The sequence below is a fragment of the Sceloporus undulatus genome, chromosome 5, assembly GCF_019175285.1.
Source record: "Sceloporus undulatus isolate JIND9_A2432 ecotype Alabama chromosome 5, SceUnd_v1.1, whole genome shotgun sequence".
Classification (NCBI taxonomy): domain Eukaryota; kingdom Metazoa; phylum Chordata; class Lepidosauria; order Squamata; family Phrynosomatidae; genus Sceloporus; species Sceloporus undulatus.
In genome coordinates, this window is record NC_056526.1 from 19,081,993 (window position 1) to 19,109,715 (window position 27,723).

At 38.7% G+C, this 27,723-nt stretch overlaps 1 protein-coding gene across 7 annotated transcripts in view; it reads right to left on the reverse strand.

Annotated features, from left to right (window-relative positions):
- The window catches only part of CACNA1C (calcium voltage-gated channel subunit alpha1 C), a 527,437-nt gene that overhangs the window by 484,777 nt on the left and 14,937 nt on the right, over positions 1–27,723 (reverse strand). The window lies entirely within an intron of this gene.

A 27,723-nucleotide genomic window follows, 5' to 3' on the forward strand; every position in this document is an offset into this window, starting at 1 on the left:
ATTTCAAATAAGAGCCATTAAAATTTAATTATATCAAATATTAATGAATATATTTATAGTTGCATAACAGTTTAGTCTAGAAAATAATTTAAATTCTTGAGATGTCATCAAACCAAATTTAAAAAGGCCATGTGAAAAGTGCCAACATACACCAGACTTTTCTGCAGTCCTTCCGACTGCAGCACTTTGGGTCACCCAACAAGGTGCTTAAGAGGATTGATCTTCCAAACTGATAGCAGCAGGACTAGATGCAGTCTCAAGAAAAAGAAGGGGGGAAAGGCAATCACTCAGTTCATTCCTATTCTGTATAAAAGTAAGCGTTCCCTGTTATATGCATGTCATGGGGGACCCTGATCATATATTAATAAAAGCAGTAAAATAGCTTGATTTGATTATTCAGATTAGATTAATTAGACTGAATTAGATTAACATGGGATGGTTGTAATGTATGGCATGAATGTGTCAGAAAAGTCTAAAAATATCAGAAAAACCTGAGTATGTGAAGAGGCTGGCATGTGATTCATGGGATCAGTTGTATTTGAAGTCCTACAGCTCTCTGCAACCTTTCTGTGCTACTGGCTGTGAACTGTTTGAGCCAAGACCCCTCACTAAAAATCTCTGCTGGTTATGAAAAGAATCATTCTCAGGAGGTATGTTTCCATATGAATTAACAATGGAGGAATTTTCTCCATTATGGCTACAGGCACTAAGCAGAAAGAACTGAAAGGGAAGAGTGTTGGAAGGCAGGCATCTGAGGTAAGGTACATGTACGTATTCCAAGAAATGAAAAGAAGGAGGAAACTAAAGTCACCACCTTTTTGGATAGATTTAAGGCAGAGCATAAATAAGAGAATTAAAGATGGCAAAATTGTCACTGAAAAGGAACATAGAACCTGGCACTCATTTTTATGAACACTGTACTACTACATATGTTTCCTAGCATTTTCCTGATTAAATCTAAACACACACACATAATGCCTTTAGAATAAACCTAGATGTTTCTTTTAATGTGCAACTACCCTATCTCATCCCCCCCCCAACAGAGATCCAGACATCATCATCATCTTCTCTTGGTCCCAAAATGCACTGCATAAAAAATCCAGTGTGAGACTGCTTTAACTGTTCTGGCTCAATGCTACAAAATTCTGGGAGCTGTAGTATTGAGACATTTAGCTCTGGTGCCACAATACAGTACAATTCCCAGGATTCCCTAGCATTGAAGCAGGGCAGTGAAAGCAGTCTCAAACTGGATTATTTCTGCAGTTTGTTTAGGACCCTGGTTGCTATCCAAAATTCTTCAACCCTTTCTTACATCTGCAGTGAGCTACGCTGGAGGAAAGCCCCCAAACTGAAAAGAAGGAAAAGACACAACAGCTGTACAATGTTTTAGGATTAAGAGACTAGGAGGAGCTGTCTATACAGAAGTCACCCTAGTCTGCCATCAATTCAGCCTAAAATAGAAATATTTTTACAATAAACATGTTAATCAATAAATGTGTGTATGTGTGTGTCTACACACCTGTTCAGTATACCTTTGGCAGGACCCACTTTTTGATTTATTTATTTATTTACTTGGAAAGGGCCATGTACATTGTACAAATAGAGGATGATAATGTACTAATATCAACTCTTATGGGGCATACCAACTACAAATGTGTCTCAAACCACAGTGCACTACAGGGAAGTGAATACATTTTTGTAGCTTGGTGGGCCAGTGGAGGATTACAGTACTGAGATGCCAGTTGGATTAAATTCAGTTGTTGTCCTTCATCTTAACTGTATCATGAATCCAGATATTAAATTGTAGTCTCCCTGGAAAAAAAGATTTATATCTATGGACAATGTTGTAAAAACTCACAGTATTTTGTGAAACAGGACATACTGGAAGTATTTTCACAGTTAAAACAAAATGTCAGAAAATATAAAAGCTCAGCTGCTTCTAAAAGAAATTTAGCTACACAGCAGAAACTCCTTATTACAGTATACATTTTACAGGCAAAAGAATGTATATGCCAGCTATAAAACCTTTACAATAGCTTTTAAAACAAATAATTAATGTAGCATATGAATTATTACACATTAATTATATTAAATTCAACATTATAGCAGTTAAAACTATAAGTTCAACCACTGCAAACCAATGCTACCATGAGAACTGTATTTTTTTAAATATATCCTGACTTTATTTCATTATTTGCAATTTAAAATATAAAATGTTCTCTAGTGCCCCAACAATTTGCATTTAGTTAACTTTTAAAGACAGAGAACATAAAACCTATGGTATTTGTTGCTTGATGTTATTGTTGTGTGTCTTCAAGCCATTTTCAACTTATGGCGACCCTAAGGGTTTTCTTGGCAAGAGGAAGGGTTTGCCTTTGCCTTCAGTGGAAGGTTTGCCTTTGCCTTCCTCTTAGGCTGAGAGAATGTGACTTGCCTAAGATCAGCCAGTGAGTCTCCATGGCTGAGTAGGGATTTGAACCCTGGTCTCCAGGGTCCTCATCCAGCACCCAAAACCATGTCTTGAAAATACAAAGCTTCAACATATTTTCCCTTCATTCTTGATTTTTAAAAACTTACTACTGGTAATAGGTCTAAGGAACATTTAACTACAGAATGTTTGGTTCACAACTTACAAATGTTGCATCGGGGGGGAGGGGGGTAGACTGAAATCTCAAGTACAACTCCCAAATAAATCTTGAACCTATAATAACATTACTTACAAAGTCAGATACAATCTGAAAATTTCACGAATCAAGAGATTTAGCTCCAAAATAATGGTAGCTGAAGTAGAATATTATACGACAGATTTTTGTTGCTGTTGTGTGCCTTCAAGTCATTTCCAACTTATGGCAACTCTATGGTGAACCTATCATGGGGTTTTCTTGACAAGATTTGTTCAGAGGAGGTTTTCCATTGCTTTCCCCTGAGGCTGAGAGTATGTCATTTGCCCAGGGTCACTCAGTGGGTTTCATGGCCGAGCTGGGAATAAAACCTTGGTCTCTAGAGTCATAGTCCAATGCTCAAATCAGAAAATTGGGGGTTAAATTGTAAACAATTACAAAGCAGATATATTGTAGGTTGGTAGATACAAGATAGATTTGTATCTCAGTCAGGTCTCTCAGGAAAATAATTTTAGAAAATGATTTCTACAAAAAGATGAGGAATTTTCCACTTATACACAAAAATCACAATAGAGCCTTGGTAATTAGGCATTTCAATTAGAGGGAAGAAAAAGTGTGTGTGTGTGTGTGTGTATGGCGGGGATGTACCTCTTGAAGAGTCATTTAATCCAGTCAGTGGACAAAAAGGGCCAGATTACTTCAGAGACCACCAGGGGCTATTTGACTATTGTCACCTTTCTCTTTTTGAGGAAGACTAAATTAAGCCCAGTTACAGCAAAAGAAGCAGAATATTGCAAAGCATTGTATCATCATTTAGAAGTTAATGTTTATTGAGATCTTGGGGTTCTAATTCTATATGACTACTGTTTAATTGTCTTATTTGTCCACTTTTCATGGATTATTTTTGTATAGATTTTAAAATACGGTAACTGAGTCCAAAAATATTTTTAATAAAAATAGTCATAAAATTCTGTAATGGCTGTTTCCTTTAATGCCTCACCTTATTTATTTATTTATTTGTTTTATTTATATACCGCTATTCCAAAGATCATAGCGGTGAACAGCAAGTAAGCTAATTAGCAAGTAAGCTAATTAGCCCCCAACAGTCTGGGTACTCATTTTAGCGACCTCGGAAGGATGCAAGCCTGAGTCGAGCTTGGGCCCTTTTGCTGGTCTTGAACTCGCAACCTTGTGGTTTTGAGTTAATGGCTGCAGTACAGGCATTTAACCACTGCGCCACCAGGGCTCCTTTGCTTCTACTACAAGTGTTTGGAATGACTAAATTATTGTGCATTGAGCAGGGAGTTGGGATTGATGGCCCTTTCCAATTCTATGATTCTATGATTCTATGAGCTTATCTGAAAACAGCAAGTGTACCTCAGAAACCAGCAGTGTCTATCTGGAACTTGATTTTGAAATACTTGTTATCTGTCTCCCTTTCAAATTTACCTAATAAATTAATTAATCCTCAGTTCAATAAAAACAAGGAAGCCTCAGATCGAGACGAAGACCACCACTACAGCTATTTGCATCTGGACCAACTGCTTTTCTATGTGAACAAAGAAACAGAATATTGTATTGTCAAGAAATTAAGCAAGGGAATTGAGGACGATGTGCAGAAAAATGTTTGACACATGTCCTCAACATTGAGAAACATCTGGGGAATAGAGAAATCTGTGTCAGGGTAGCATTTTCACCATTCACTGATAATGAGTGGTGATTTGTGCACGCCTGCATCAGTGCACCTGCGGGCATGTAGCACCATTGGCTAATATAAAGTGATGTCTCCAAGTCTTTTACTCTGTGTTTCAAGTCCTTGCAAGACACTTTCAAGTCAAGTCTCAAGTCTGGGAGTCAACTTTAACAGAAAAGAGAAGGTGGGATAGGAGCAGGGACGTAGCCAGGATTTTAGGAAGGGGAAGTCCAGACTAAGTGCCACCATTATAATGGGGCTTGGGCGAGGCAGCACAGCAGCACGCACCATTCATTTTTCTAATGGAAGGGGGGGGGTCCGGACCCCAAGGACCCCCCCCCTTGGCTACGTACCTGGTAGGAGGGAGGTGGTGTTTCAATAACTAGATAATCAAGAAGGCGTGCACAAAGTTAAATTATCATAGGCAATTTATCAAGACTGCATTTTAATAAAGTGAGGTATACTCTGCAGCCTGCCCTCACTGCACATCTGAGGAGCCTTCTAAAACTTTCTGTAGGAACAGTAGACAAGACTTGTCCCCTCAGTGCAGGATGCAAATGTGTTAGGCAATGGATTAGATGCAGAAGGATCTCTCTAAAGCTTTTCAAAAGTTCTAAATGGCACATGAAAAATCCCATGTGCATTGGGGACAGGTTGCTGAGTAGATCTCAACCCCCACATCAAGCCCAGAGTGCAGACATGTTTCTTGGAAAGAAAGAGCAAATGTGTTCAGCAGTTGTTTTGAGGCAAGGGCCTACAGGACGCAGGTGCTTCATGTATGGCAAAAAAAAAAGTATTGCTTCTATCAAGTGACTGGTAGACAAAAAGCAGTGAGATGGAAGCATTGTTCAAAGGAAGAAAAACCGTGTTCCATTCTGTAGCATTTGGGGATGACTTCAGTTGCTAAAAATATACAAGTCATGAGTCGAGTTGAATCAGTACATAATTTATTGTTGAGTTGAGCCCAAGTTGAGTCATTGAAGCAACTTGAATCCAAGTTAATCGACTCGAGCCTACATCATTGCTAGTTTGGGGCAGGGTGACGGGAGCTCCAATCCACAGATGGCTAGCCCACCGATACAATGGGCTCACCATATTCCAGTACTCTAGTTTATCTCATCCCCTGTTTGCAAAATAGGCTAGCCAGATCTCTTGGGGAAGTTTACAAGAAAATCATGAAAGCTATAGCCCAAATCTATTTACTTTTCCAAGTATCTGACATTCATTCAATCATACGCCTCCTTTGGAGCTGGTATTTAATTTAGATATTTTGGCTAAAAGTCATTAGTAGGTAGATCTATCCCCTCTTAAAAATAGGTGCAAACCCTTTCCAAAGCCATTCAGTTTGATATGTTTCCTGATGAATGATTATCAGCAGAAGATGGGTATTGGGCTTCATTTCAATCATCAGCTGCAATGACAGTAGATCTGTATAGAAATATGGTACACCATTTATGAAATTCCACTGAATCATTGTGTCTGCTCTACTTGGGGAGAGCCAGAATGGTGTAGTGGTTTGAGTGTTGGACTACAGTTCTGATGACCACAGTCAAATCCCTGTTTGGCCATAGAAACCCACTATGTGACCTTAGATGATTTACACTTAGCCACAAAGGAAGGCAAAGACAAACTCCCTCTGAACAAATCTTCTCAAGAAAACCCCAAGACAGGGTCGCCATACATCAGACGTGATTGAAGGCACACACCACCAACAACAATAACAGCAGCAACATTCTACTTGTGACTAGCAGAGGCATTTAGATCCTTAGCCATTTTAAAAAAAATAATTAGCAAAAGATGCATAGCTCCATTGTGAATATTCATAAAGTATGCCTTATTTTATCTGATCACATGTGTGTATTACATGCATTTGTATTATGTATTTTTAGTATTCATGCTTTCATCAAGGTGATGAAAGAACCCTCCCTGGTGCTTTAGATTGGTTTGGAGAGCTGGTACTTGTGCACAATGTTTTAGGATGGTAGATTACATATGGTTCCAATCCACTAGGACAATCCCTTGTATGAAACCCACTGAAACAACATAATGCTGCACAACACTATCATGGATTGTGGATGAATAGTTAGATAAATTGCAAGAAAAGAAAAACATGCACAATACCTTTTTATAGATGGAAAAGGAGCACAAATAAGAGCAACTAATCTTAACATGCAACACAGATAATGTAATTTGTAATGGTAATAAAGGAGCATTTTAGTGCTCCTTTTCAATCATTTTTCTTCATATCTTTAAAAGCCATAGTGCAAGGATTTCTGTTAGTATTTAATTATTAAAATAAATAACCACAAAGATTAGCATCACCAAGATGTTGCATCCCTAGTTTCTTATACAATGCATGATGATCCAGTGCTGCATTTAATACCTCTCTTGTTATCAACACATTTCTTCATATATATATGGGGCAATCTGTTCTTGCAAACGAGTCAGGCATGTCACAGTGGGAAGAAGATGCTGTAACAGACCCGAGATTTCTTTTCTGTTGTCTCTGTCAGATGAGATGGCTCTGGAAAACAGCTTGTCTATTGCAAAAATATACATCCCACCCCCCAATTACCAGGAAAAAATATAGATTTAATTATTCAGTGAGCAGGATCTTTGATGCTGTACTGGTTCTAAAGGCAAATAATATTCTCACTTACCGGCTAATTTAGCTTTCTGCAGCTCAAGCTGCAACATCGCAGGTGCTGTGATCCCCCTCCTCACTGGCTTTGATAGGCAGATTAGTGGCCAATCACTATCCAGGATTTCCCCTTACTCTAGAGCTCTTTCATCAGTTATCATCACATTTAAAAAAAAAAAATACAGTCCTTCCCAGTCTGTAATTAATCTGTTAGCTTGTTCTGTCTGATTTAAAACATAGCAAATACCTTGTCTCAGAAAGTTATATCTGTGGGAGGAAAGCAGGGCTTTCACAATAGGGCTACAAAAAGCAAAGAAACAAATGCAAACAGGGGACTTCTCTGTATGCTGAATCAATGTACCTGTCATTGGTTTATGTATAAAAAAGGTGTCACCTTCGTTTTGATCACAACCAACATAAAAGTCAAGTTTGGTGGCTCAACAGGCATGCATGGCAGAATGGTAGCACCAGATACCCATGTCAGTTGGTACATCTTCTGCAAAATAAATGGTATTTTGCTAACATGCTTGTTGGGGGGGGAGGGGCTGTCGAGCGGGGGTAATCCAAATAAAGATATATTGTCTGTAATACAATTATTTGTTTTAAGCATGTACAGTATGTTATGCACAGGAAGGGGGGGGGGGAACTAGCTTATACGAAGAGCCACTTGGTGTAACATCTTACCACACAGATTGAACTACTATTCTCTATATTTTGTTGTAAACATCCAAAAAAGAAAGATAGAATGAGCTAACCAGTGTTGTTAAATAGTTTTCTGCATTCTATTTTTTCCTGACCTTACTGTCTTTTACATACAATCACATTAATAACCTGGGATAGTATTTCATCTAATGGTTTGAACTTCAGTTCATGAGAACTTATGCCATAAAAAATTTGTCATTACTTAAGGTGCCATATCACCCTTTGTTATTTTTGCTTCAATAGACAATGTGACTGTCCCACTCAAAACTGTCCAGGACTTGTTCTCGATTAAGTACACAGGCACCCAGTGTGTTCCCATGCACAATTCAAGCTTAGTTATGGTCTATAAAGACACAACCACCATAGGCTCAATGTTGCTTTGGAAATTCTTTCCTTTATATGCTGCAGGACTCCTTCCTTTATCTGGGAATGCCCATTAAAAGCTCCATACATGCATCAGTTCTGTTCAGTTATATCTTACTACCATCTGGCATATAGAGCTCTCTCTGGATCATTTCACCCAAGCCTTCCAGGATATCAGATCTATATGTAGTCAGATATGAGAGCACATCCTGGGCTCACATGTACTTCACTATCATATGTAGGATATAACCATAGAATCATAGAATAATAGAGTTGGAAGAGACCACAAGGGCCATCCAGTGCAACCTCCTGCCATGCAGGAAATCTAAATCAAACATCCCCAACAGATGGCCACCCAGCCTCTGTTTAAAGACCTCCAAGGAAGAAGAGTCCACTACACTCCAAGGGATTTTGTTCCACTGTCGAACAGCTCTTACTGTCCGGTGGTTTTTCCTAATGTTGAGGTGGAATCTCTTTTCCTGGAGCTTGCATCCAATTGTTCCAGGTCTTAGTCTCTGGAGTTGCAGAAAACAAGTTTGCTCTCTCATCAATATGACATCCCTTCAAATATTATAAATATGTCCTCTGCTCCATTATCCTCAGGTTGAGGTCCCTTTGCCTTTTCTGAGAAGACTGAGGCAAAGAAGGTGTTGAGTAATTCTGCCTTTTCTCTGTCTTCTGTTAGCATTTTGCCATCTTCTCCATGCTGTGGCCCTACCGTTTCCTTCTTCTTCCTTTTGCTGCAGACATACCCAAAAAATCCCTTTTTGTTGTTCTTAACCTCTCTAGCAAGCCTGAGTTCATTCTGCACTTTAGCTTTTCTGACTTTACCCCTACACGTACTTGCTATGTCTGTGTCAGGACATTTAATGCATATAAACAAAAACATGGATTCCTAAAATATGAAACACACATGTACAGATGTATGCACATATGCTTGATGTCATGATCTTCTACATGCAGCTGCACAGTCTACTCATATGTAAAGTGTATTTCCTCCTTAAATTAAATACTTCTCTGTCTCAATAGGCTCTTCTGAAATTTCCCCAAGCAGGACAGGGGAGAGCATTCTACTGGAAGTAAGACTTGTATTTGTTTAGTATCTTTACAAATTATAGTAGCAAATAATTTGTATGTGTGCATGCAACTTCTGTTAAACATATAGTTCTGTTGAAAAGTTATGTTCAGTACAATATTTTATTGCCACCTTCAAAAGGGTTTTTTCTGCAAATATTTAGACTACAGAATCCCCTCAGATAAACTTGTACAGTTTAAACTCTTTTGACTAACTCTGCGGAATTCAACAGATTTACAGACACAATGGGTGTGTGTGTGCCTAGCACAGCTATTAAAATGTCAAGCAACAGAGCTAAAAATGTTCTAGCTCATCTTTTAGACACCACCACCATTCCCTGTATTTCTTGGGAAACCATCTTTATGTTTTGAATTTTGACTAATGATGGAAATAACATTTTAAAATATTTGAGGGACAGGTGAAAAAAGAGTTTCCTGAGTGTCTGGAAACCCGGACAAGAATATTGAAAGAATGAGAATCTTCAGTTAACAACTTATTTTTCACACACACACAAAATCAAACTTTTTGCATAGAAAATATCATTTTCAACACAGCAGGTTTCCTTAACAGAAAACATAGTTTTCTATTCAGAAAAGAATATTTCTGCCATTTTCATGTGGAGGAAAAAACCCTCATGCATTTTTATGAAACTGTAAATACTTCTCAGTACTGCAAATTTTGATGACTGTCTTACAGTAGGCATTAAAGCAGCAAACTTATTCATTGTTGCCTCCAAATGTGAAATTTACACAGATTTTATTTGATGAAAGTTTATTAATTAAATATTTGCTGTTTAGTCAGTTAATTTATTTAAAGGTAATTGTATACTGTCCAACAAAACCTCACTGCTATAAGCTTCCACTATCTCATCTTGGCAAGAGACGTTTTGTTTCTTTTTGTTTACTGTTTTGGAAAGTCATGACTTTGATTTCATTTCTGTTCTTGCTTTGGGGAGCTGCCTTATTAAAATGTCTTCTGATTTTAAAAATGTATTGTTAGATACATGCATTGCTGTTATCTGTCATTGTTGCTCTTATCTTGGTTTTATTTTGTGGTGGTTTTAGGTTTGATATATTTTATTGGTGCATTTATGGACTTAATCCTATCCTCTGAAATTCCCAGCTGAGGACAAGCTACTAGAGACTATCAAAATTGAATGTGTGTGTGTATAGAGTTTGTGTGTTAATATGGGTTGTTTGGAGCTGCATAAAGCTGACCTACTCCCTCCAGTTTTGGGTATACAGTACATTCATTATTGCTATATACACAAGACTGCTGTGTAGGGACGGAGCAAGCAATACAGGCACATGTACATTACCATCCTAACCTACATCACAAAGTTTCTTTCTTCTTTCCTTAAATCTAAGATATACGGCAGCTCTCTCTCTCTCTCTCTCTCTCTCTCTCTCACACACACACACACACACACACGCATGCACACACACATTCACACTTTGTCCTTTCCATGCCCCCCATACATTTTTCCTGGTTCTGTCTTGTGTCTCGCACACAAACGTGCAGTCATAAACACTATGTCTTCATACAGAATATAGCCTGCTGTTTCATGCCAGTAATGAAATACAGGATGCTAAGGTTTTTCTAGTAAATCCTGAACCCAAACAACAAACCCTCTTGTCAGCGTTCAAATTGGTACACAGCAGTCTACTACTGCATGGTAGCAGAATCTAGCACACATCTGAAGGAGCTGAGTACACAGCATGTGCCCCTAAACTCCTGTAAATGTTGGAAGGCAGCCATATGAGTTTACTCTTAGATGTGAGATAGCTTACAGTTTAATAAAGAAAAAAATCTCTGTGAATGAAATCCATCCACCCTTTGTTTCTAACAAAGTAATTGCCTAAACAAGTCATATATATGTTAGCACCAATTTGCTCTACAGGCCTTGTGGGTAGTAGAGGAGCTGTCCATGGGTTGGTTCTGTCACCTACTACGTTTAACTCCTGCAGGTAAGAGGAATGGCCTAGCAAAACCACTTCTGAGTACAGTAGTTCTTGCCTAAGAAAACCCTATGGCAATCATGGGGCGCCATAAATTGACAGATAACTTGAAGGCACATACATGCACACAAAGCTATTTATGATATATTTCAAATCATGGCTACCCACCCCCACCCACGATTTCAAGATACCAAATTTTACTGCAACAGAGGAATCCTAAACAAGAAGGAAATAAAGGACTGGGACTTTTTCAAGATGTAAAATTTCTGGAGAAACTGAGGGACATCTGGATCTCAAGAGAAGTTACTTTTCTGTTGCTAGTGGGTGTTGAAGTTCTATTACCTTTTTTTAAATTGCTGTTTGTCTCACATGGCCAATAACGGAAGTAGCAGGGACGTAGCCAGGATTTTAGGAAGGGGGTCCAGACTAAGTGCCACCATTATAATGGGGCTTGGGCACGGCGGCGCAGCAGCACGCACCATTCATTTTTCTAATGGAAGGGGGGTCCAGACCCCAAGAACCCCCCCCCCTTGGCTACATCCCTGGAAGTAGCCTCTGCTAGCACTGAAATCCCTCAACACCATCTTAACTGACAATATCTCAGACAGAAGGTAGGCCTGTGACTCTGACATCATCACCATTTTTCTCCCATATAGTTTTTAACATCTTTGCCTGATGAAGAAGCCAATGAAGTTTTGAAGACTTCCATAATGTATTTTATGCTTTGGAGCTGACCCAAAAAAGTTATTGCTGCTTGTGGATTTTGGATTTTGTTGCTATCAAAAGGAACAATTATTTAATTTTCTCCAATAAATTTGGAATATGTAATTTAGGCTGATGTCTTTTTTTAAAGTAACATACAAACCAAAATGGTTTCAAAAACAATAATTAAAAGACTAAGTTCAAATCTGAAGAGTGTTTTGAAAGAAAAAGACTAAAAAGATATACTGACATTGATTTCAGCTTAGCACTGTCAAGATCAATTGTATACAGGCCTTCTTGCTACAAGACTGTTAGCCACAGAGGTTTCACCCTGAAATGCAAAATTAATCTAATTTGCAACTGTCTTGAATACTGCTGTAGAAAATGTTACATATATAAAAGCAACTATCAAATATATATTTTAGATTTCAGTACAGATAAAAAATATAATATTTTAAGTCCTCACCATCACCACACATGAGGGGTTTGCATGCTGCATGGCCAAACTAGTAACTTCAGTTTCAGCATGACTTAATTGACAGGAAGAGGGATTTTTAAAAAATATGCCCAGTAAGATAGCATGATCAATGGTATCAAAAGCCACTAAGAGATTCAAGAGGATCACCACGATAGAAGTCCTCTGCCTTTCATCCAGAGTTAGGTCATCAATCAATTTAGGGCAATTAAGGCTGTTTCAACACTCTGACCTGAAACCAGACTTAAAATGATCTATTTAATTTCTTATCTAAGAATTTCTGAAACTGCAGAGCCACCACAAGCTCAAGCACCTTGTCCTAAACAGGAATATGAGCAGAGGATGGTACTTGTCTCACACCTCTGGTCCCCTTCAGGAGAGGATGGACCATAGCCTTCTTCAAAGCAACAGGCACCATGCCCTGATAGAGAGACTTTTCTGTCACCCTCTGAACCCATCAAATCAATTCACCTTTGCTAGATCTCCTCAGATAAAATGGTCAAGGGTCATGTTTACATGTGGGGAGAGAGCCTAATTCCTGTCCATAAAATCAGACCACAACAACTAAATTGATTCAAGAAAACAGTAGATGACATACTACCACCCCAGACTCAGCAATAACTCTGGCATCAACCCTGAAAAAAATACAATAGACTTTCACCTTGAAGTACCTAACAATGTTGCTATAACATGTGACCAAAGGTTTCACTACTACTTTTTCTGTGCCTAATCCCAACAGTCCACACTGCTTAGAGTAAATCTGCTGGTCAACAAGTTGGAGATAAAATGGCATATGCAAAGAAGGATTTTCCCCTAAATTCACTGTCATTTGTAGGCACAATGGAGCATCTGCATCAATGTTCAATTATGTTCACCTTGACACCTGCTTTACCTCCACTTGCACTGTTATCCATTCTATTTCAGTGCCTGTACATCTTCTGTAAACCATAGTGATTTATGGGCTCTACAGCATTGGATTAGGCGTTTTGGAACAAATGTGTCAATGGTGCTTTCTATCAGCATTCCATTGGAAAATCGAGGCCTTGACCAAATCACCAGCTGGAAAATTCCCCAAATGAACCAGGAATCCTTCAGATTTCCTAAGTCTTTTGGACTAGACCATTTTAATTAGCCCCACACTGAACCAAACTTCACAAGGAAATTATCTGACCATGACAAAAAGGTGATTGAAGTCCAATCAGATCATCCTTGATCCTCTCAGCAGCAAAGCCTAGATCAAGAGTATAGCCTGCCACATGAGTTGGACCAACAATGTACTGAGACAGCAGCAAATTGTCATGGTAGCCCTGTTAAGGTAGGCTTAGTCTGGTTATTGAATTTCCCTACAATGAATGTTCTAAAGTTCTTCAGCAGCATTTCTGAGACCACCTTATCTACCTCAGTAGGAAAACTGCTTGGCATTGGGTTGGGTGTATCAGCAATATACCTGTACCGTCTCTTTGGCTCAGAACAAGCTACAAATCCACAAACCCACAAAAATGGTATCAGAGCTAATGGGCTTCCTTGTGAGAGATGGAATTCTTATATAAAAAAAGAGCAACCTATAATCTAGGTTGGAACTGCACAGGGTACCCAAGTGCACAAAGTTGTGACATACCCAATCCACCAAGCTCAACCATCTGGATCTCAGTAATACACAACTAAGATGTAGTTGGTGATTAGGGTTTTTTGAGGGGGAGAGGGTTGTGTGTGGACCAACCTGGTATTCAGCAGCAGCAGCAGCCCAAACATGATTCAGATATTTATTCTGTCTTTTCCTTATTTGTTACATCCAGTGAACAATACTATACCTCTCTCTGCCAAAGATTACACAAATAGGACCTTCCCACTTCCCTGGGAATCTCTTAAATACATAAGCAGTATACAATATATACATCACTATGTAAAACAACAAAATAAGGTACAAGCACAGTAAGTGAAAACAACTACTCTCCCCACAGTCCTAGGCTATCTCTTGTGGTGAGAAGAAAGCTGGGCAGAATTGTTCTCCAGCAAGAATCACCCCATATCCTCTACTCTTGACCAAGCCTAGGCCATACATATGTCAGTATGCCAAGATCTGACCACCCCATCCCACACCACCCCATACCCTACCCCTCTGTCATATTTTGCTAGTCTACTTTTTGTTCCAACCAAACGTCCTTATCAGCTTGCCTTTCCTGCTTCCTCTATGTATTCTTACTCTGACTTCATCACAATCACATGTGGGCTGGTGGAACATTAGTACAGATATTAGCTGGCAATTCACCCCGCTGTGCATGTGGCTGAGTACTCTATCCAGCATCATTCCTAAACTTAACAAGACTTTAGTATGTGCTTAGCTGCCTATGTTTCATTACTGGCAAGTCCCCATAATGAAAATATTGGAAAGGTAAGCCAATTCACACAGTATAATTTTCTCCTACAAACAGTCATGTAGGAGGGAAGTTAACATGTGAGATTATAGAAGCAAATAGCATCTGACAGAAATGCCCTTGGTAGCAGTGGATTCAGCAAAGTGAATCATAGAAATTCTGGCTGTTTGTATTTTTCACATGATGCATCTCAGCATAAGTGGGTATACTAGGACAGTAGCATGCAAAGGGAGACCACCCATGCATTAGAGAAAAGTACTTTGTGAACTTGACCAGTATTTTATTTGCAGCACTTATTAGGAAAAAGAGTATCTCTGGAGGACTCATCAGAAAAATTATCTGATTCAGAGGTTAATTGTTATGCTAATCCCATAGGATCACACACACAAAGTAGGTGAAGTGATAATTTGATATCTCTGCCTCACCCTTCCTCTACTATACCCCCATCCTGGCAGAGACAGATGGAAATAGTTAGACAACCTTTGAAAGTACTCGTTCTCCTCTCCCCTAGCCAATTCATTGGCTGGTGAATAAATAGTTTTGGGAGTACTGGAAAGTCTGTCCACCTTTTGATTTAAGATATCTCACCTGTCCCCAGAGAAAACAAGAAAGTGATGCTGCTAGCCCACAACGCTACTTATTCTGCCTTGATATATTTATGCAATTTATTGTACAACTTTCTGTTCTTTTACTTATAAGCAGAGAGCCAGTGTGGTGTAGTGGTCTGAGTGTTGGACTATAATTGTTGAGAACAGGGTTTGAATTCCCTCAGTCATGGAAACCTACAGTGTGACCTTAGGCAACTCACACTCTCTCAGCCTCAGAGGAAGGCAAAGGCAAATCCCCTCTGAACAAATCTTGCCAAGAAAATCCTGTGATGGGTCCACCTTAGGATCACTATACAGTAAGTCAGAAATGACTTGAAGGCACATAGTAACAGCAAACCTATATGGAGAAATTCCTGTCTCAGAAAAAGTAGTTTTAAAAAATAAAGCCAGCATTTGCTATTGCAGGAGCAGGAGTGTATTTTCCTAAGAGTGCTGAAAAGAGTTTATGGAAGTCCTTGGAAGCTATTGCTGCCTACATTAGATGTTGTAAGATGTCACAGAGGACAAAAAAAAGAACTTGAAATAGGCTGTTAGGCATGTGGCTAATATATTTCCCCCATAAAAAGATAACTCTGAACCATCATCAGGTGAGGAACAGAACATTCTTTGCACAAGGACCTAGTTTCAATCCCCACCTTTACTAGACACAGCAAGGAAAGAATAGTGTATGAAACTCTAGAGAATGGCTGCCAATAATTGTAAATGAAACTATGAGCTAGCTGCTCTGACTCAGTTTAAGACAGCTTCCTGTGATCCTACTAACCATCTCATATTTGGCTTTACATAAAAGAGAATCCAAAGCAAGTTAAATGAATACCAACTTTTCATACAACTTGCCAACTGCAACAGTGCATTAAATTATTCTAGAGATTTTAATTTCAAACTCTGTGTTTCCCTACCTCCTAGAAAGTGCAATCCTACTATTTGTGTGTTTCAAATATTCATTTCATCCTTTTCCATTTAAATACATTTCCAAAGCAACTCAATGAAATGGCAGCTTTTTTTAAAAAAATGCCATTAAATATTGTATTTATAATCTTATACTATTCCATTGCTTCTGCAGCAGCAGGGGCAGTCTGTGCACAGTGACAGGAATAAGGAGTGAAGTCAAGGAACTATGATATCTTCAACACCTGCTGTCCAACAACTATTTATTCTTTTATTAATGCTAATTTCCCTTCACACAATCACACAGTTGCATGGGAGCCAATAGTGAGTAGAATAACATTCTCAGACTGATGTCTTCTAAGTATTGTGAGCTGCAGATCCCTTACTGCCTAATCATTGGCAAACCTAGCTAAACCTTATGGGACTGGTAGCTCAAAATATATTCTAGAGCAGTTGTTCTCAACCTTCTTAATGCTGTGACCCTTTAATACAGTTCCTCATATTGTGGTGACCCCCAACCATAACATTATTTTTGTCTCGGTTCCTAAGACCATCGGAAATATGTGTTTTCTGATGGTCATAGGCGACCTCTGTGAAAGGTTTGTTAAACCTCCAAAGGGGTCGCAACCCACAGGTTGAGAACTGCTCTTCTAGAGAGCACCAGGTTGGTGAAAAAATTAACTGCATACTGTCCAACTGACAGTATGTCTTTCCATAAGTGGGAAATGACTTCTTAAAGGCACACAATAGCAGCAGCAACAAATGCTATACTGGTACCTCAGGGAGTCTTGAAGACCTGTACTCACAACCCCACATCACCCCCCCAAAAATAAAAACATTTTTTGTTCAAAATGGCCCTGAGGGGAGAGACATTTTGCCACACTCTGATGTTGGTTGGCCACATATGTCCCAATTTTTGCATGTGAAATGTTGAGATACAGTTGTAATATGATTCCAGGCCACTGAGCTGTTTTGAATATTCTTGCCTCTAGAATGAGTGGCAAGTGGAACATTATACAGTTACATGTGATTCGCAGATTCAATTGTAATTCCCAGTGGCAATGTAGCTACATTCAATTCTAGGAACGCTATTTTATTTTATATGGTAATAATGTTTTGTTCTTTCCTCTGCACACAGTGTAAACCTCAGGGCAACTTCTGCAGGGTCAGTTTGCTTTCTAGACAGTGAACACTGCAGACTTGAGTTAAAATCTGTTTACAACATCCAAGCTGAGGACTGAAAGTTAGGAAAGCAGCCAGTCCTAAGACAAAAATCAATGTTCCCCTCCAAAACTAATGGGCTGGCTGGATTTCTCTTTCTTTCTAACATCCACTGAAAACAGTACAAATGCCTCAGGGAGTGCGTGCTTCCTTACCTTTTTGGTCTAGACTGTGAAAAAGCATGCAATTACGCTGCAGTCAACAAGTGCATATATAAAAATGTCTCCGCTATTGCTGAACATTCCAAATGTATGGAACCACATTGAAGGCAATGATTAGCAAACATGCCTGAGGACTAATGAGTTCTTCAACCTGATCCTGTTGTATTGAATATTGGAATATTGTAAAAGGCAAACCAAATAGTATCCAACAACTGATTGTAAATACTAAATTTAAATTTAATTGCTAGTCCTAGATAGAATAGAGTCACTGAATCCAAAGGAACTACATTAAGGATGCTTTTACACTGCAAAATTAATGCAGTTTGATGCCACTTTAACTGCCATGGCTCAATGCTATGGAATTCTGGGCTTTGTAGCCTTCTCTATCAAGAGAGTTATGGTGTCAAAACAAACTACAAACCCCAGGATTCCATGGTGGAGCCATGAAAGCCATGAAAGCCATGAAAGTTAAAACTGTCTCAAACTACATTAATTCTGCAGTGTGGCAGCAACCTAACTCAATGCATATGGGTGTTTCTTTGATTCAGTGGCTATATTTTAGCTGGGATTAGCAACTAAATGTAAGGGCCTGAACAGGCAGGCCAAAATAAAGTTGCTTCGGGTCACTTTGGAGGAATGCTGTTTAAATGCTGCATGTGTTTTAAGAGGCCGGAAGCCACACCAAAGCCATGCTTCAGTCCTAAAGACTAGAGCGCAGCTCTTTCAGATAGTCCGCACTCTGGACCTACACTGTATAAGGCTTCATAGGTCATGACCAGCACTTTGAATTGTGCCCAAAAATCAACCAGTAGCCAGTGAAACCATTTTAATAAGAGATTTATATCATACCTATAACTGGCCACATTAGCATTCTGGCTACAGCATTCTGGACCCACTGAAGTTTCCAAACAGTTTCCAAAGGTAGCCCCACGCTGAGTGTTTTACAGTAGTCCAAACTCAATACAGCCGGCCCTTCTTATACATGGATTTTTTTTTAACACGGATTCAAGCATCCATGGTTTGAAAATGTTCAAAAAATATATAAATTTCAAATATCAAACCTTGATTTTCCATTTTTTATAAGAGACAACATTTTCCTATGTCATTATATTTAATGGGCCTTGAGCATCCATGGATTTTGTTATCCATGGGGGATCTTGGAACCAAAACCCAGCATATAATAAGGGTCCACTGTACATTCAAGGCATGTGTCACCATATCCAGATCTGACTTTTAGATTTTTGAACATTTAGATTTTTGAGCAAGCAATGCATATGTTGTTACATGCAAAATAATTATCATGTAAATGATCAGCTCACATAAGCATAAATGAGATCATGACTCATTTTCCAAAAAAGGGAAATCACAGCTAAATGGATGAAAGAGAAATGATTCTCTCATGCAAATTCCCCACTCCTATACTCTCCTGTTCACACAAGAAGGAGATTATTACATGAGCCTTGAAAAGTTTAATAGAAGCAGAATAGTAGCCATAGTTGCTAAATTGTGTTAAAAGGAGAAATGAAAATTTAAAAATAAAAGGCATGCTGGGTAGAGTAATAGAGCAAAGAGGTAGGATTAAGGAGCAACCTGGGAAAGTGAGTAAAGACCATCGATTGCAGCAACAGCCCCAGTCCTATGAGTCACATACGATAAGCACTGCTCCCAACTCAGCATGTATCCAGTTCTTTTCATGAATGTGATCTTGTTGCGAAAAGGGCTCATGGGATAATCTCCATAGACTCCTTGCGTACATAAAACTGTATATAGTTTGTGGCTCTGTTGTATGAAGGAACTTTTTACAGTCAGCCATCCATATCCACTGACTTTTTATCCATAGATTCAAGCATCCATGGTATGAAAAAAATTAAAAATATATAAATTCCCAAAAGCAAACTTTGAAACAGTATTGCCATTTTATACAAGGGACACAATCTTACTGTGCCACTGAATTTTATGGGACTTGAGTATCCATGGATTTTGGTATCCACGAGGGGTCCTGGAACCAAAATCCAAGGCCCATTATATTTGCTATCTACCACCGCTGCCAGTGACTAAATTTTCCATGTATGACAAAGTAAAGAATAATAACTTCCAGAGGGGTATATGAATTAATCTGTCAGAATAAAAGGAAGAATTTCTGAGACACTTCAGGCCAATTTTTTTTTATTTATAGCACAAGCTTTCATGGACTAGAGTCTACCTCATCAGAACCACAAAGCGTTCTACTAATGGATAGTTCCATCATATAGCAATAAGGTGGCACTGGACTTAATTGTATCTGGAAGAAGTCTGGAAGGAGTCAGGAATTTCCTGTTGCTGTCTTATTTAAAAGACAAGATGTTCTCATCTAGCTTCCTGACTAGTGTGTCATCTAAGCTTTCCATGACAATATATAAATGGGAGAAGGGGGTGGAATAATAATGAAATGTAGAAAGTGTCGTCTCTGATAATCTTGGGTAAAGCAAGGCATATTTTAATTTGTATTTTGCATATATTTTTTAAAAATGAAATAAAACAACATAAAATACCAGATTCAATTTAATCTAGCAGAGGTAAGGCTGACAAGAAAGTAAGAACACACACACACATATAGTATTACTTGGAGCGGGGAGCCAACTGTTTATATACCATTTATTCAAAAGCTTGAGATACCTATTGACAGTCAGAGAGGTGGAAGGTTAGGGGAGACTTGACATTACCTTCACAGTAACATCTCCAAAACAAACAAGCAAAAAAAAGTTACATTCTCACTATAACAAGCTATACTATACAGGAGAGATGGGGGGACTATAAAGGTTGTAATTTTATGTTCACATGATGGGAGAAGTCTTGGATTTAGACATTTACTGCACCCCAGCCCAATAGATAGGCACCTGGAAAGAATGATGTTTACTAGCACTTAGGAATTATAATCCTCAGAAGAATGATGTTTGTGAGAGATATCAGTTCTCATCTTATTCTCATTTAGCAGAAACTCGATCCACAAATATAATTCATTGCTGAGGGAGAATGTAAGAAATTGGGAATTGGGAGACACTAAAGATTACATGCTCCAGGACAAAATTGTGTTCAGTGTGACTGATAAAATACTAAAGGAGCAATTGCTAAGGGAACTGGGACCAAGTTTACAAAAGGCAATAGACATCTGCAGTGCCTCTGAAGTCACATATGCACAAATTGAGCGTATGGCTTGGTCACATGGTGACAACAGGTTTGTGCAGGCTATAACACAGAAGAGTGCAGGCATTAGGAGCAAAGCTAAAACTCTGGGGGATACTTTTGTAAAAATTATTTCTACAGATACATTCACCCAGCAAAATACATTAGCACAATAATTTCCTTCCCTTCGGAATATTATGGCTAAGATGCTATGTACATATAGAATATTATAGCCAATATGCTATGCTTTACTTGTACTGTGTAAATTATATTTACACTGGATACATTACTCCGCAATGTACTCACTTCCACAGAGTGCCAATCATTAGCAGAGATTTCAAACTATGGCCACCATCACAAGGTGTAGCCTTTTCCCTCCCAGTGTTGATGGCATATGGCCCAAGAAGTAAATCTACATATCCAGATATCCCAACAGTACAGGTTCTAATGCTTCCCTTAGGAATAATGTCTTGCTCTTTGCATTTATTCAGAAAGATGATGCCCATTCATGTCTAGGTAAGTCTTTTGAAGAGACTGATGGACTTCCACTCTATTTTGGCTAAATCTGCAGCTTTCAACTGTGGCAGTTTTCAAATCCATGTTAGTATCTTGTAGAATAAAAAGAAGGAAAGGAGTGGGAAAACTGCCACAATGGAAAGTGAAAAATACCACAGTGTAAAGCACAATGGAAAGCATATTGAAGCACTCTAAACGAAAGAAAAACTGGCTGCCCAATATCTTGAGGTTTCCAAGGGATTAATACCGTTGAGGAGCATATCACATATTCACAGCACCAGCAGTCACACCTGTAATAAAAAGGATGCTGCCAAATACCATTTTTAGTGAGAGATACAGCTGTATAGTAACTTAAGGATTTTAGTTAACTGACACTTTTGATTAGAAACCTGGCTGTCATTGAGAAGAAAAATGGCAAAGCATAGATCCCACAGCACTTCATAAGACTACATTTTAATAGTGCTTTTCAACAGATGCTTGGTGCCCACTGACTGATAAATTGTCTTTTAGTATTTCAGATCAGAGAGATAAATGTTGGTACTGAGACTTCACAAGGAAGCTGCTGACCTTCAGTATACTATTTCTATATGAGAGAGAGAGAGAGAGAGAGAGAGAGAGAGAGAGATGGGGACCTTCTTCATCTAACTTACTGGATTTAATTAATGAAGTATTTCCTGCATGACAGGGGGTTGGACTGGATGGCCCTTGTGGTCTCTTCCAATTCTAAGATTCTATGATTTCAACAACAAAAGTAGTGAGACACTGGAAAGCTTAACAGGGCACTTAAGAGCACATTCATAGCTACTTCCAGTCAAATGGATACGGATGAGATCCTGAAGAATGTTGCAGAGCTCACTCTGGCAAAAAATATTAAATTCAGTCACGACAAAATATAGTTTTGTAGTTGAAGAGGTCAAGTACATGAGGCCCATTCTCCCAGAACAAAGGGTCAGATTCATGTGAACAAAGTTGATGTAACTGTCAGACCAAAAAAAAAAAAAAAAAAAAAAGGGGGGGGGGGGGACTTCTCAGACTTCTCTAAATGTGATTAGATTTCTCACAAATCCAACTCAGATGAACTAGCATAGTACATTCTAATCACAAACCACTGAAGGTAACAGTCCCAAAATTCCTTCCAAAAACCATCAACAAGGCAACATACAGTGTATGTTTTCAAGCCGCCTTGATCATGCAATTGGAAAGGCGGGATATAAATAAAAATTATTATTATTATTATTATTATTATTATTATTATTATTATTATTATTATTATTATTATTATAAAAAGGTGACCTTACACTCATATAAAGCAAGCATCATGGGATTTCTATGAGGGGGAGTTCAGCTCTTATTTTCCTCTATGTGTGTGACTTAGGTGACTGGGTCACTTAGCAGAAGTTGTAATCCATATCATGTTTCTGCAAAAATAAGAAACTGTCTTATATTTATTTTTCCTCAAGAAGACACACTATGGCTTATTTTCAGGGAATGTCTTATTTTTATTAAGTATGGTACAAAAATCTACATTTATTCAAATATAGTTAAGCCGTCTTCTTCTGGAACATCGCCATAAGTCTCCAAACCCCGAATTCCATCCTGAATTACTTGCGACTCCATTTCCTTTAGAACCATTGGACCCAATCTTTCCGCTCCCTTCCCGCTCCTTTCTGTTCTACACTGGGCCTATCACTATGTCTTCTTTTCGGAGTATGGCTTATATTGTGCAAATGCTTAGAATCCTGTTATGGCTTATTTTACAGGTATGTCTTATTTTCAGAAAAATAGGGTAGATGTAATTCACAGCCACAAAATGCTATCTTTTTGGTACTGCTGAAAGGATCAGAGATAGCAAGCAAATGGTTGCAGGGATGGGTAGATATTGAGAGCAGCTGCCTCCACTTGTGTTGACTCAGGCAGGCTTTTTCATCTCTTGCTTTCCTCCTGTGACCAGCCAATCACATGGTGCAGCAAAAGAGGCAGTATCAGTTCAGGATTTGCCCGAAAGGTGGCAGGCAGCAAGAGTCAGCAAGCAATGGCTGTGTCTCACAGAAGAATAGGGCCAAGAAAAAGAGGACACCTTCCTCCAATGGTCATCTTAATTACCAGCACCAGCATAGGTTTGCACCTATGTAGAGTGAAGCTATCACCAGCAGAGTAAATATCGGCCTACTCATCTGTCAAAGAAAAGCAGAGGTGACAGTGGTAGGAGTGCTGCTGGATGAACAACTGACATGGAGGAGGAGGGAGAGAAAAGCCAGCAAAAAACAAAACATGCTCCAGATCACAGCCTTGTCTTCTAGTGCATGCATGCTTGTGTAGAAATCTAAAGCATAGCCTGGGCCTGGCTTGCTTCTTTCCAGTGTCTTTGTGAGCCCATTGAAAGACATGGGTTTAGGTTTCCTACATGCCTCCTCAATGAAGCTGTGTATTTCCCACTCCATGCTTAATTCTTTGACCATACAGTGAATATAAAAACTTGACCTAAAGTCTATAGCTTTATGATCTGTTCAGCTTATGAGTTTCCTATTGTCTAACTGTGACATTGGCTGCAGTCAGGATTTTTTTTCTGATCCCTGGTGACCTGGCATGATATATGTGTGGTATTTTTGGGTGATGGGGACTTGTCAGCACATACAACGGCTTTAAGCCATAAATAAACTGTGCTAGGGTAGGATGATGCTACAGTTCAGCTCCCTTATCTGGAATTCTGAAATACAAAATACTCCAAAAACCAAAGTTTTTTCATGAGTGTCTAAGAGAGTAATTATGGAGACTTGCCCTATATCAGCTTTTATTTCAAGAGTTGCCAATAATTTTGCTAGGATTCCAAGACCTTGCAGCATCTAAAGCAGGTGTGAGGATCCCCTTACTGACCCTAGGGGTCCCCAACCAACCTGGAAGCTTCAGTTGCTGTTACCTTGGATCAGTGATCTGAGAATTTGTTACATGGCACTAAGCTCTACCTTTCAACCTTGCAACCTGCTTCATCCAATCGAACCAGTTGTGTAGAGCTGAATTCTGGTTTGCAGCCTGGCAATTGTTGCATGGACTGGAGCTGTGCATTGCGTCTTTGGGAATTGCTGCTCTGGGGCTTACACATAAAGCACTCAGCAGTTTTGCATGTATGGTGAGCCAATGTCTAAACTAGGTTAGAATTACATCTGTTCCACTCACTTTGCTTTGTTCCCATCCCATGCCCCTGTTGCAGTGTATCTCCCTCTGGATCTTGGCCAAATTGGAATTCAGCTCTCAGCCCAAAAGAGACTCTTTATCTCTGATCTAAATAACTCACCAATAGTACTACCATATTTGCTTTCTCTGAACCCCCAAGAAGGTCAGAAGTCTGTGAAGGACTTATTTGTTGATACACCCATTAAAGAAAATTTGCTTGAAGCCCTCTGCCCCATCATATCTTGAAATCAGCACTGCAGTGCCACATAGCCTTGGAAAGAGATGCAAAATGCAGATAGGTTTTCAGGAACAGCTATGGAAATCTTCATGGAAACTAAGTCAAGAACATATGGTTCCCTGACAACAGTAGCTTACATTAGCTAATTCCACTTGTGTTTATACTTAATGTACAATTCTCTGCTTTTAGCATTAAAGCACCGGCAGTAAAGGAGCCAGAACTTGCCTTCAGCTTTAGCAAGTAAGATGATCATGAATGAGTGATGGATTGATTTTAAATTTTCCCAGAGGCAACTAACGATTATGTATGCTCATCAGCATGAGGGAGGCTTATTTTTAAAGCCCAGTATTGTCTGAAAATCAGGTCAATTTAAGGTACTCTATTAGGATGCAAGACACACTGAATATCAGTACACATAACACATTTGATGGCTTGTGCAATTAACGGTAGATGTTGGGGGCACTGACAGGATGCATACTATTAGGAGACCCCACTTCTTATTTCCCTCCATTGTGAGAACTTTTAACTACTTCTCTCTGCTTCATTGCTTATGCACTTAGTCCTGACATTAGAAATTGATCAAACAAGTACTTCCTACAGTCAAATGTAGAATTCAGTTCCCTCCAAGGGCATTGTACTGACACAGGCCCTATTTAATTTGCTCCGAAATAACCTGGAAGAAGGGGAAGAATAATTTGGCCATGGCTGCTAACGACCCCCAATTATTTAGCATGGTAAAAACCTGAGATAATGGAAAATAACACCAACTTAACAGTCAACAACATAACAGTACTATCCAATATTTTCAGTATGTTTGTAAATGAATGGATGCTAAAATTGATCTATAAATTGGACTTCTTGTTGTTGCTGTTATTTCTGATGAGTTACGTTTTAGTTAATTGCATTTTATATTTTATTGTTTTAAAATCTTACCTTTAAAACTAACATGAAGGGACATTGTCTTCAAAAGCAAAATAGTATTTTAAATAAATAAATAGAAATAAAATAAAGTAAATGACAAGAAAAAAATGTCAGAGTGACATTGCTACCTTGCACATCCAAGGGTAATGAAAAAGGAGGAGGAAATGGTTAAGCGATGGGATTCTTTAGGAGCATTGTTATGAGTCGAACAGCCTGTGTCTGGCTTGCGTCTGCTTGGGAGCTAATCTTGAAATATGTCTGTGAATCTTGAAACATGTCATGAGGAAGCTATGCAAACATAACTATTTAAGCAATTTCTCTGTGACCTTTCCTGCACTGGGTGAACAGTAAGGCACGGGACAGGCTTTATAGATCCTTTCTAAAAATATAAATTCCTGTTTATACAAAAGCAGATTTATTGATCATTACAGCACGCATGCACACATCACCCTGCCAGCTGCCCTCCCCCATAGTGGTATTGCCATGCCTCATGTCTCCGCCAGTATTGTAGTGGGAACGATAATTTATAGCTATCGAACACAACCAGATGCATATGAAAACTGCATCCCACACAAGAGCACTCCTGTTTTATAACTGCTGCATATACACAAAGACCAAGGGATCACTTTCTATTCAGATTCCGCTACTTTAATAAACTGATGCTTTTAAAAATATACACATACAGCCTTAAATCACATTTATTTGGCAAGATCCAAGGTTCCATATATCATGTTTCTGCTTTCGCTAACCAAATCCCATTGTAACCTGCCTTCTGTCTAATTAAAAGATTGTATGTACAGTGCTGTGTAAATTTACAGTGCTATATAAATAAAGCTTAATAATAATAATAATAATAATAATAATAATAATAATTCCCATCCCCTCCAGTATTAATATCAACTTTAAGAGACCAACATAATGCTGGGATCACTTGTGGCACTTAAAATCTTTTGAAATGCCTATTGTATAGGGAAGCAAGAGCTACGCAAATGGATTTTGAGCTTGTTCTTTCAGATAGAGGATACTGAAATATTATATTATCAAAGAGTAGGCTCTTAATAGATAATGCTTAGCATCCTAATCAGCTATAGTAATTATCGGTGCTATGGCACAGAACAAGAATGTTCTGACAAAGCCAATGTTACATGCATAAACTCACTGAATGCCCTTGAGCTACTATGTCTGAGACCTCTATTCTACAATTCCATTTTGTAATGAGGAGATAATAGTGGCCTACCTTAAAGGGATGTTGCATGAGTTCACAAAATAACGCATAAAGGGTATTATATTCAAAATGCCACATGAACAATCTAATACACTGAGAGTATCATCACCCTTCCTAAGAATGTTTTCAAAGGTGTAGCTGTGTTAATCTCTTGCAGCATAAAAAGAAGTGGGGCAAGAAAAGTGGCAGCACCTTTAACTTTTATTTTTGTATGAGCTTTCATGGATATAAACCCACATTTTTGGATGCAGTACCTGGTGGACACAGTTCTCACATTTACCACAATACTCATGCTAGTCCCCATCCAATATTAGTACCGTAGCATGTTTTATTGAAAGTAATACAAAATATTGCACACAGATTGTGTGTTATTTTTTTATTTTGTAAGACTATCTGGAATATGAAAAACAACACTACAAACAACGGCTGGCATTCTTCTGGCTATAGTAGACTCATTCAATCAATGGTTGGATGCTGGGTGAACTAATGTAATTGATTCAATGGGTCTACACTAGTCAGGACTAAATAGGATTTAGGCCAAAGTCTCCAGATTATTGTAATTGCTGTTGTGTTCCTTCAAGTTGTTTCTTATGGAGACCCTAAGAGGTTTCTTGGCAAGACTGGTTCTGAGGGAGTTTGCTTTTGCCTCCTCTGAAGCTGAGAGTATGTGACTTTCCCAAGGTTACCTAATGAATTTCCATGGCCAAGCTGAAATTTGAACCCTGGTCTCCAGAGATGCTGTCCAAGACTCAACCCACTATACCAAACTGGGTCCAGTTTACAGTCATTTAAGAAAATTTTCTAAAACAGACCAACATCTAACTTTAAATAGAATGAGTTTAACTTTAAATAGAATAGATGAAATAGGTCCCAAAATTTCCTGAAAAGATAAAATCAAACCCTTGCTATTTCCCTATTACTTTCTACTGAAAAGAACTGTGGCCCTTAGTACTAGGTCGCCTGGGCTTGCCTCTTAAAGGCGCTGTACACAAGAGATAACAAGATTT